This window comes from Pteronotus mesoamericanus, unplaced genomic scaffold, assembly GCF_021234165.1.
Source record: "Pteronotus mesoamericanus isolate MK-2021 breed Mesoamerican mustached bat unplaced genomic scaffold, CSHL_Meso_final contig_90, whole genome shotgun sequence".
NCBI lineage: Eukaryota > Metazoa > Chordata > Mammalia > Chiroptera > Mormoopidae > Pteronotus > Pteronotus mesoamericanus.
This window is the reverse complement of record NW_026555277.1, coordinates 22,067,728-22,078,846: the sequence shown is the minus strand read 5'-3', so window position 1 is coordinate 22,078,846 and position 11,119 is coordinate 22,067,728. Positions and strand designations below refer to the sequence as shown.

General features: G+C 43.1%; 1 protein-coding gene across 3 annotated transcripts in view; it reads left to right on the top strand.

Annotated features, from left to right (window-relative positions):
- Nucleotides 1-667: 667 nt before the first annotated feature.
- CFLAR (CASP8 and FADD like apoptosis regulator) overlaps nucleotides 668-11,119 on the top strand; it is a 44,778-nt gene continuing 34,326 nt past the window's right edge. For 2 of the 3 annotated variants that reach the window (XM_054585842.1, XM_054585840.1), the window contains exon 1: nucleotides 2,170-2,728. The gene's annotated coding sequence lies outside the window, so the exon portion shown is untranslated. Of the gene's footprint in view, nucleotides 756-2,169; nucleotides 2,729-11,119 lie in introns of those variants that run through there. The other variant, XM_054585841.1, reaches the window with a different exon arrangement.

The following is an 11,119-nucleotide window of genomic DNA, read 5'->3' as shown; positions in this document are numbered from 1 at the left end:
TTGTTTTTTGGAAGACTATTTAAAGAATTAGATTTAATTTTTTCCTAAATTTTTAAAAATAGAATTCACGAGTGAATTTATCTGGGTAGGCTTTTCATTGTGGGTAGATTTTTGATTGCTAATTCAATTTCTTCACTTTTTTATAGGTGTACTCACGTTGTCCATTTCTTTTTGAGTCAGTTTTGGTAGTTGGTGTCCATTTCATTTAGGTTATTTAATTTGTTAGTATACAATTATTCAGTGTTCCTTTGTAATTCTTTCTATTTCTGTGGCATTAGTAGTAATGTCCCATCTTTCATTTCTGATTCTAGTAATTTGAGTCTATACACACACACACACACACACACACACACACACACACACACCCCACCCCCCCCCCCTTGGTCAATCTAGTTAAACTTTGTCAATTTTGTTCACCTTTTGAAAACGTCATCTTTGAGCTTAATTAATTTTCTCTATTGCTTTTCTCTTCTATATTTCATTAATTTCCACTTTAATCTTTATTATTTACTTTCTTCTGCCTGTTTTAGGTTTAGTTTGCTTTCCCTTTTTCAGTATCTTAACGTGGAAGAAACAGGAATATTGAAGGCTAAACCAAAGCATTTAACGCCACGCCGGCGTGGACCTTGTGTACCACGTCAGCTTCTAGGCTTTCGCTTTCTTTTTTCTCTTTTGTTCCTGTGCCTCTCAAGCTTCCGGGGTAGGGAATCCTGAGAGCTCACGGCCCGGTAGGATAGACCCCTGCGGACAGGACGGTAGGTGGCACCTCTCAACCCGCAGCTCCAACCCTCCTCAGACTCCCAGATCTTATTTTAGGTTTTAGCGTCACTATCGCTCACCCTGGGCCCCACTAGCCACCTCTCGCGCCCCTTGCCGAGCTCTCCAAACTTCTGCTTTCCGAACTGGCCCTGGGCGGAGGTGAAGTGGGGTGGGGTGCCGGGCAAGGGTCCGGGGAGGGGTGGCCCTTCTGGCAAGTGACTCAGTCCTGCAGATTCCTCATCTCTGGTTTGCCCAGGGGCACTGGTGGGGGCGGAGTCCCCCCTCCGCCCCCGCCCATTCCTGCCCAGGCTCCCACCACCTCACCTTGCTCTCCTGGCACCCCAGATTCTCAGGAGAGCTGCTAAAGGCTGCCGGGATCCCTGGTGAGGTCCGATTCACCAGATCCCCGGGGCGAAATAATCCTTGGCCCACACAGGCGGAAACAGGCCGCAAGCTCTGGTGCAGGTTGCCAGTGTCCTGTAATCTTTTGTTTATGATCCTTTTGAGAGTTGCCCAATACCTGGCGGAACTGTTCAAAAGATGTGGCCATTTTCCTTTCAAAAAATTGTTGAGAAAAGACGTTTTTTCCTGCAATAATATGTTCGCGCTTCCGTTTACTTGTCAGGAATTTTTACTTTCTCGAAATAGCCTAAAGTATCTCAAAGCAGTGTAATAATAGTATTTTGGCAAATTGCAAGAAAATGTTGCCCTGGGAAAGTTCAGCATAATAAAATTTATGTAAAGCCTTAGAAAAAACTTGATTTCAAGGTGTTCTTGCTGGATGGTGTCCGGGTTTGGACAAATGGCATGTTCTTTCAAATATTAACAGTGGATTGCAGTAGAACAAAGGTCACTGTAATCAGAATAAGTTTTTGGTTCAAGGAACAGAAAGTTCAAGGGACAGACAGAAGGTAAGTTCAAGGACGTTGAAACTCTCGCCAATATTTTCATTTGCTGACTTTGAAATTTGTTTACCCAACGAGAGGTAGTGCTAATAGGGTGATAGCATACGTCAAGCATTTTGGACTCCCGCAAATCCAGATAGTCTAAAAGTCACAACAGGCTCTGACTGGCCCTATCTGCCTTATTTGAAAGAGATTTCAAATAAGAACAGACTTTTGGGTATTTTCCCTCTGGCGGTTCCCTTACCTAATCTTATAAAAAGTTGCACTGGGAGGAGGAGCAAATCAACTTGGCCCAACTCCAAAACAAACAAAAAACCCGAAAACTTCTGTTTGCCATACTTAACTTTTCAGTTTTTATGCTAACACTTGTTTTGTTTACAGCTTCTAGGTTTGATGCTCTGATTAAAATGGCGTCTCAGAGACTTCGTGTTTCGTATTGTTTGTAACTGACATTCGCACTTCCTTTATTTTTTTACACGCAGCCTTACACCTGCTTTCTTAGGCGAATCCACCCGCAGGTCCGCAGAAACTGGGTGCCACTTGCGCCCTGGGGAGTCTTGCGCAGGGGCGTTAGGAGCGTAGTCGCGAGCAGATTTTTAATTTAGTTTAGTTTTTTCAGCAGTGGCAGAGTGAAACTAAAACTGAAAACTGAAGTATGTTTTCGTTACTGGGACGCCCTTGGCTCCCACCGCGGCCCTCGGGCTCAGTGGGGCGCAGCGTCAAGTGCTCACTCGTAACCATCTGCTGCAGGTTAACTTTCCCAGGCACCAGGGAGAGTGTACTATCCAAAGAGACATATCTGCCCCCTTTTAGGGTTTTAGGAAAGGGTCATAAAATTTTTGACTGGGCGGAGCTTTCCTAGAGGGCGGACTGTGGAGGAGGCGCACAGGGGCTCAGCAAAAACAAGTTTCAGGTCGCCAACAACCTGGTAGGCCACCTCCGACGCTCTGTCCCAGTTCGTCATCCCGTCCGGACAATTTTCAACTTCGATTTTTCGGAGAGTCAGATCCTAGGGCGCCTTTCCCGGCGGAGATCCAGCTGGAAGAGCCGGCGGCTGCCCCGGCGTGAGTAGACCGAGAACCCTCTCCACCCCTCTTCTTCCGACCTACGCCCCTGTGCTGGTATCGTCCTGGACTCTGGGGTTTCAGGGCACTGTCCCCCGCCCCACCCCGATCACGCAGAAACAGTACTCCTAGTCACCTGGTGTGTCGCTTTTTTAAATCTCCGGAATGGACACAGTTTGGCTATTTCTTCCTTGCAGAGGCCCCAAAGACTTATTAAACGCCTGTTTATGAGCTGAAATGCCTCCTTTCCTTTCAATTCATTATAGTCCTATCAATATTTATTAACTTCTCTACAGAGTTCTGAGTGCCGGGAACACAGAGATGGATCTGAACTTGGTTCCTTTGCTTTCCTTACTATAAACCAGAGGGACAAGGATTTATTATTATTATTATTGAAATGCTGTGTTTCCCCTTTATATTCGGCTCCTGTCACCTCCTCTAGGAAGCCTTCACAACCCGCCCAATGGGTTCCTATCCTCTATACTTGGATATACTCAGTGGCTATCTTTGCACTTAATAAGATTGCACTTAACACTCTGTACTGTCATATTTAGTTATTTATGCATTCATTTATGTTTTAGAGCTAGGGGAAGGTAGAGAGAAAGAGAGGGAGAGAAACATCAATGTACGAGAGATACATGATTGGTTGCCTCTCGGTTGCCCCCTACTCGGGAACCTGGCTCGCAGCCTAGGCATGTGCCATTACTGGGAATCGATCCTGTGAACTTTTGGTTTGCAGGCCCATGCTCAGTCCACTGAGCCACACCAGCCAGGGCATCAGTTTTTCTTTCAAGAACTTTTCAGTCAAATTGTATTATAATCATTTGGGTTAAAATACATGCAGAGTAAATAGAGGAAGCCCCCAGGAGTGCATTGCCTAAGATAACCAAAGGATACAACCTTTAAAGTGTTTTAAAAATATATATTTTCTCTTTTTTCCCTTATTTTGTATGATGTTTTTCCAATTGTATTCCAGAGCTGATGCTTTTTTTCCCTATTAATATGTCTTCTTTCCTCATGTAATTTCACTCCCCTCTGGCATTAGTGTTTCTAACAGAATTTTTTTTTCTTCTAATGACCACTTTTCTTGTTCTTGAGAATGTGTGTATCCACAGTTTACATTTCATTAATCTGCTTGTTCAGAAGCCTAAACGTTTTTTCTCCTTCCTCAACTTTGGGTTTAGAGAAATAATTTTTTTCTTTGACCCCATGCACATACAAATGAATAAATGACTATATTCACATATATAATATATATACTTTAATATTTTCTTTCCAGATAAAACTGCTTCCCCCATCCCCACTTTGACCTCGTTCAGTATTTATGTTTTCTGGTGGTCTCTGCTTTTATTGAGCCACTTTTTCTTTTTTGACCATTTAAGTTTTAGTGCAGAACAGACAAAAAGTTTCTTCATCATTTTCCTCTTATTCTAGATATTGGATTGTTGTCTTTAGTAATTCAGTATTTATAAAAGAACTAAACTCCACCATTTGATACTACATTTATCTGCATATCAAAGATGGTTTATGTCTTCTGCAGTGAACTCTTCAATTGGAAACATTAACTGATTACTATATATATCAATTTTTATAATTGTTATTTATATTTATTTCAGTGTAATTGAAAAATCCTCTTGTAGCTATGGGTTCTAAGGTTTAAAATATTTCCTAGGGTAATAGCGTCTGATTTTACAAATGGGAACTAAAACTTCCTTATGTACTTGGGAAATTCTAGAGTTTTTCTTGAACTTTTTTTTGGATTTTCCCTTTTGCTTATATATCTTTACTTTTTTACTTGAAGCATTCAAAAATAGTTTTAAAGTCCAAATCTTGTTTTAAATAGTAGGCAAGAGAAAAATATTACTTAAATTCAGAGAGGTTGGCCTGTTGCCTTTTTTTTTTGCTAAGGAATTGAAGTCTTGTAGTAAATTGAGAATGCCATGCATTGTTTTCTGTTTTTTCTCAATAACATGAGTGAATACAGCAACAGCTCATGGAAGATTAGTTGTCTGTTAAACTTACACCATCTTATACAAGGTATTAGTAATTTTGAGGCTGTCAGAAGACTGTCCTATTTGAGAAAAAAATAAATTTAAATTTCAGGCACTTTTGAGTTCATCTTAGGAAAATTATGCTGCATGTGGATGAGTGGCCTGGAGGTTTGGTAAAGATGGAAACTTTGACACATAAATCTTACAGTTTTAGAGTGTGATAAGTGCTAAAAATATGGGGAGACATACCTTTTGCTAAAAGGCCAGGGGATGTCTGGTGAGCTGGGCTGGAGATATTGTATTCTGCCAGCTCCCCAAATGCCCTACATAAGGGTTCGCTAGCTCTTACACTCAAACAAGAGCATGGTTACCTCATGTAATTGTAAGAGCTTTCTTTTACAAGCTCTACCTCCTGGATCTAAAAACCAAATTCCAACCAAAATACCTTACTTCACCACCAGCTCCATCATGCTTCATTGTAGGTTCTGAAATGATGAGTAGGCATTACATATGTGCAGGCGTGCTGAAGCTGTGTGGTAATGGCCAATTAGTTGGTTTAAGGCCTAGAAGGGTGAGCTTGGCAGACCTGGCCAAGCTACCACAGCCTAATGAAGATGAGTAGGAAATTAACCTATCACCACATGTGACAGGTACCCAAGGAGAATAAGATAAATGCCAGAAAAGAGTAAAACAATGTTATGAAGAAGGAGGAGATGACAAGATGGGATAGAGTTTTCCTAGGCAGAGACTAAGAAGAGGGAAGGAGCTTTCCAAATGGGGGAAAATACTTGAGCAAAGATGTTGGGACAGAAAAAACACTGTCCAGGGAACATTGAGATTTTTATTTGTCTTGAGTTAGATTATGGGTTGGGCAAAGGTGGGAGAAACTGTTAGGTGTTTGGGCTCTGTATGAGAAGTTTGCCCTAGTGAAAGTTGAACTTTGGTCAAGAAGGAGTGGGCCACTATATTAAATGGATTTAGCTTTATTGTCCCTAGTGACTCTGCTTAAGTTTCTATATTCAATTAGATAATTCATGATCTCTTTTTGATCTAGATCCTTTGTCATTCTGTGGTTCTTTCATTCCCTCATTTTCTCCAGCCTGGTTGTTACTGTTATGAACCAGGGAGGTCATGGACCTCAGTTACTGGAGGTCATGTTGTTGGAATCTGTGGGAGCTTCCCTGAGAGTCATGGGGCTGAGCCTCATCAAGGAACTTTATGAAATATACCTTTTAATTTTATGTCATTTTATAATTAAGATTGTCTATTGTTTGCAGGCTATTTGCTATAATTGAAATGCACTGCTTGTGAAGCCAAATAAGTTTTGATGTGTATTTTTAGCCACTGATGCATTATAATGATTAGTAACATCGTAATTTGAAATGTGTTTATACTTCAGCCTAAGCACATGGCCTTTTAGATTCTGTTTGGTATACATCTGCAGCGTTTCAGAAATTCCAGAAACTTTGTGATGAATGACCTCATTTTAAGTATTTGGGGGTGGAGCACAAAATGACATGTCACACTTGCAGGAGGAAAGATGTGTTCATCATATTAGCTGTTTGAATTGTTACACATACAGGCCTCCTCCACAGGCTCTGTACATGAATGGAGAAGGAAACTGGGTTCTGTTATCTTCAGGGTGAATGCACAGTGCTTGTGTGAGATGGCCACATTCTGTGTTGCCCAGGGGGTCATGTAACCCCTTCTCCTTTTTTTAAAATCCTCACCTGAGGATACGTTTATTGATTTTTAGAGAGGGGTGGGGGGAAAGAGAAAGAAAGAGAGACACTGATGGGCTGCCTCCCGTGTGCACCCTGACCAGAGATCGAACCTGCAGCCTAGGTGTGTGCCTTAATGAGGAATCAGATCCACAACATTTTGGCCTGTGGGACAACACTCCAACCAACTAACCAAACCCGGCCAAGGCATCCCTTCTCCTTATCTTTTCAGAAACTGCTGGGCGACTCCTTCAGGGACTTCATGTTCATATCTCAGTGGGGATTCCCAGACACCTGAAAGTTGCATTCTGCTCTCTGCAGCTGGCAAGACAGGCAGGTTTCTAGAAACTACATTTACTTCCATGCTGGGGCTCGGTGGACATGACCTTGCTTTCTTGCCATGCCATGACATTGCTTCAGGTAGAGAAGTGGCATAAAGAGTGGAATCTTATGTATGTCCTTGGATAGGTTAAGGCATCATGGGAACCAGTCAAGCTGTGCAACTGATTACAGAGACTCTTGTGTGTTTTGGATACCAGATGGTTTGGAGGCAAAGTTGACATTCTTTGAGAAGGATTGAGAAGCCTTACTAAGAGGGAACTACATTTTACTGTCACCAGTTAGAGCTAATGCTGGATGCTAAGGAGTTACGTACTTGGCAGAAGACGTTACTGACCAGGCCTGTGTGGGTTCTTCCCAGGAAAGCTTTACACAGTAGGAGACGCTTCAGGTGACGCTGAAAGCTGAGAAGGGTTTTGCTAGGCAGGTAAATGGAAGAGGAAATCCGGGCAAAGGCACAGAGTATGCATAGGAAAGAACTTGTTTGGTTGAAGCCAAATGGCAAGGTGTGTGTTAATGAGAGATGAGGGCAGGCATTAGACCACGAGAGGCCTTGAATGCAAAGAAAATTGGAGCTTGCAATGGGAGATGAGGAACCATTGGAAGGTTTGAATTAGGAAAGTGACTTGGTTCAAGCATGACCTTCAGAAAGTTTATCCTGATGGGAGATTGGTTTAGAGAGGGTGAATGCCACAGGCAGGGGGAACAGGAAGGCCGGGGGAACAGGAAGGCCAGGGGAACAGTATGGGTGAGAAATGGGAGCTAGGGCACACCCTCGTTTAAGGAGCAGGTGCAGAAAGAAGGTGTTGAGGAGTCAGAGGTTAGAGAAGAACTGTGTAGGGTATGGAGGTGCAAGGTCAACCAAGGGAGAAGGGTTTCAGGGAGGGGTTAGTCTGCAGGTCTTGGATGTGGCCCCTGCGAGGTCGCAAGTGCCTCAACACCAGCACTGTAGAAGGAATGGGACACTAGGGTGAGAAGGGGGAGGCACTCACCTCTGGCGCAACATTTAAGGGGATGCTTAAAAGCTCAGTAATCAAGATGAATATTTTAATGCGATATTTTGAAAAAAAATGACAGTGCAAAAAATCCACGAACAAAATACTAGAATTTAAAACAGGGATAGCATTAGTATTAATCATTTTTCCTTTGTTAGGGTCTAGTTTGGCTCTGCACAGAGTGTCAATGAGCAAAGGATATGGGGGGAGGGAGGATGCAGGTAGACGCATATTGAAGAGTGAATTGAAGTTGAAGTGTTTGAAGCATCGAGTGCAGACTCTTCCTTCATAAAGTCCCAGCTTCACATGAAAGGAAAAATTGCAAAGGATGGTCTCTCTAGGGGATCTCAGGCTTAAGGATTTTTTTAAAGATGAAAGAGACTTGATCATGCTTACAAGATGTGGGGAGGCGTCCTTGGAGGTAGGGGAGAGATTGATGAAAGAGTAGGAGCTCATGGAGCCAGGAGGACATGGGGAGTGGGTGGTCCTGGACAAGCCCAAGGACAAGTGCCAGCCCCACAGTGGGAATGTGGAAGGCTGCGGGAGCTCACTCCTGGTTAAGTGGCAAAGTCATTTGATGAGGAGTCATCTGATATGCGACGGCACCAGTGGGTGGCGTTAGTATGGAAAAAAGCAGTGAAGGCGGAGCCTTTGTGTGGAGCTGACCAAGGTCTTTTAAAAGCAGTCGTGGAGCAGCAGTAAGGGGCCTGCTGAGGTCGAAAACCTCGCAGTGTGGTGTGATCTTTTCCCATCCCTTCAGCAAGATTTGCTACTCTAGACATAGGAATGGAGGAGGCGCCCCACTGAGGATGGGATGCTGGGCTGACAAGCCATCCTGCTTTCCCGGAACTGAGGAATTTTCTGGGACACAGAACTTTTAGTCCCAAAACTGGACAGTCCTGGCAAATCAGGACCACTTGGTCACTCAAGGTGTCGCAGAGCTGGTGGTCAGGAGGCAAAATGGCAAGAGAGTTGAGGGTGCTGGCTGGAGTTTGTAGCAGGTGCTCTAGGTCCAGTCTGGGGAGAAAGGGAAGTGAGGCTATTACTTGGTAGTAATTTGTGAAAATTCATTCATTTGTTCATTCATTCATCCAATAGATAGTAATTGAGTGCCTACTATGAGCCAGGCACTGGGGTCCATGGAGAAGATTTAACCAAAAATAAGATATAAATGCCCTCATGCGCTATCTGTCTGTAGTGGCTAATGCCACTTGGTCCTCAGGACCCATCCTCACTTATGTCCCGAGAGTGAAAAAGGGCAGACTGCATCTCCCTGGCTTCTTTACAAGTAGGACGTGAACTTAGTTCTGCCACTTAGGTGCATTCAGGCAGAATTTATAAACAGAAGTGAGGTAGAGACCAATAGCTGGTTGCTTTTCTTAGTCTCTCTGCTGGCAAGCAAGCATTGGTGACCTGGGCACTTGGGCAGCAGCACTTACGTGTCCAATCACCAGCTTTGGAGAGTTTGGAGGCAGGTATGGTGGTGGTGGGCTGCCTTCTTATCTCTGGGTCACTGCAGGTGTTCTTTTAAAGAAAATTCTCACCAGAGAAGATGTTTATTGATTTTAGAGGGAGAAGAAGTGAGGAGGAGAGGACGGGGAGGGGAAAAAACATCGATATGAGAGGAACATTGACCAGCTGCCCTGACTGGGGATTGAACTGCCACCTAGATATGTGCCCTGACTGGGGATCAAACCCAAAACCTCTTGGTGCAGGGGACGATACTCCAGCCAACCGAGTGACAAGGCCAGGGCTCCCTGGAGGTGTTCTTGAGCTCGGTCCTCCCAGTGGCAGCCTCCTGATTCTCCACAGTCTTGTCTGAAACTCGGCCTTTGTGAGAGTCCCAGGAATCTTTCTCAGAAGCCCAGCCAAAAGCCCCTTCCTCTAGCTTTTGCAGCAATTTTGTTAACACCCATATTAAATGCCCGTCTAATGAAAATACCTGGTTCCTGTTTCTAATACCTGGCACCCTTTCTACCGGCCAGTTTACAAAAATCAGCTCTGGTAATTTAGTTCAGCTTTGTTTAAATGATAACTGGGATCCTCTCATGGCTTTCACTCAGGAAATGAAGCTGGAACTGTTTCAAGTCGATTGTGAAGATCAGGAACAGTTTGTACTCCGGTAAGGGTGTAGCAAAAAGGAAAGCATGTCATTCACTTGAAAGTTGACAGTCGCGGGGGCTGAGGGAAGAAAAGGGGAGTTTTTAAAGAATTCTGGACTATTCACACAGATACCAGTTTTGCCTAGATAGAGAAGTCTTAAAATAGTAGAGTGAAATGAAACTAACATGATATCAATCAGGAGGCCTGGGCATTTGAAAGCAGGAAAGGAAAAGGCTTGGGCTCACGTAGCTCCTCTACCCTTCACCTGAGTGGGGCAAAGCAAGTGACTCTGAGAGGAGGTGAGTGGAGTGCTGAGCAGGGCAGCTTAGGCGGAGGGTGGGAGTGGGGGCGGCGGGGGTCGCAAGTGATGGACAGTGTCCTTTTACTGAACTCTGAAGAACTCATTCTACCTGCTACCACCCTTCTTCATGCTCTACACCACATCTTTGGAGCACCATGTTAAATAAAATCTGACTTGTTCTTTTTGAACGTAACTTGGGGATGCCTCTAGGCTCTCTTGTTCAAAGGTTTATCTATGCATATACCAAGGAAGCCCTAAAAGCATTCTGAATGCTGTGAGATGTGAGTATGGCAGAGGCAGACACTGATTTTTCATTTTAAAAACCTATAACGTTTCCTTTTGGCTTGCTGTTGTTTCCTAATCTTCTTGTACTGTGGTCAGAGAATGTGGTATGAGGTATATTTATTTTAGTATCTATATACCTATTGTCCAGCTTATGAAGCAAAATATTACAAATTCAGTCATTTCCCTTCTGTGTTTTTATCTAGTCATGTTCCATTCATCCTGTAATGGAAAACAATTCAGTATTTATTATTACTATGTATGTTTTAATATTTTCACTACATATACACATATACACAAACTCCCTAAACAATATACAGGGTAGGGCAAAAGTAGGTTTATGGTTGCTCAAATGAAAAATAATACAATAATTAATAAATAATAGTACTAGAATAAACTCTGTTTCATGTACTCACAACTGGAAACCTACTTTTGTTCCACCCTGTATAGTATTATTTCGGAAACATTTAGGGTTTTGATGTATGCTTTAGCAATTTGCTTTTTGTCTAGGAAAAAATATTTGTTTTGCTTTTTGTTTGTGAGATTCATGTAGTTCTGGCTCATTTTCAGGGCTGTATAGTACTTCATTAAAGGACTATTACATTTTATCTAATCTCTTATTGGTAGGTTGACCTATCACCCTACCACTCCAACCCATT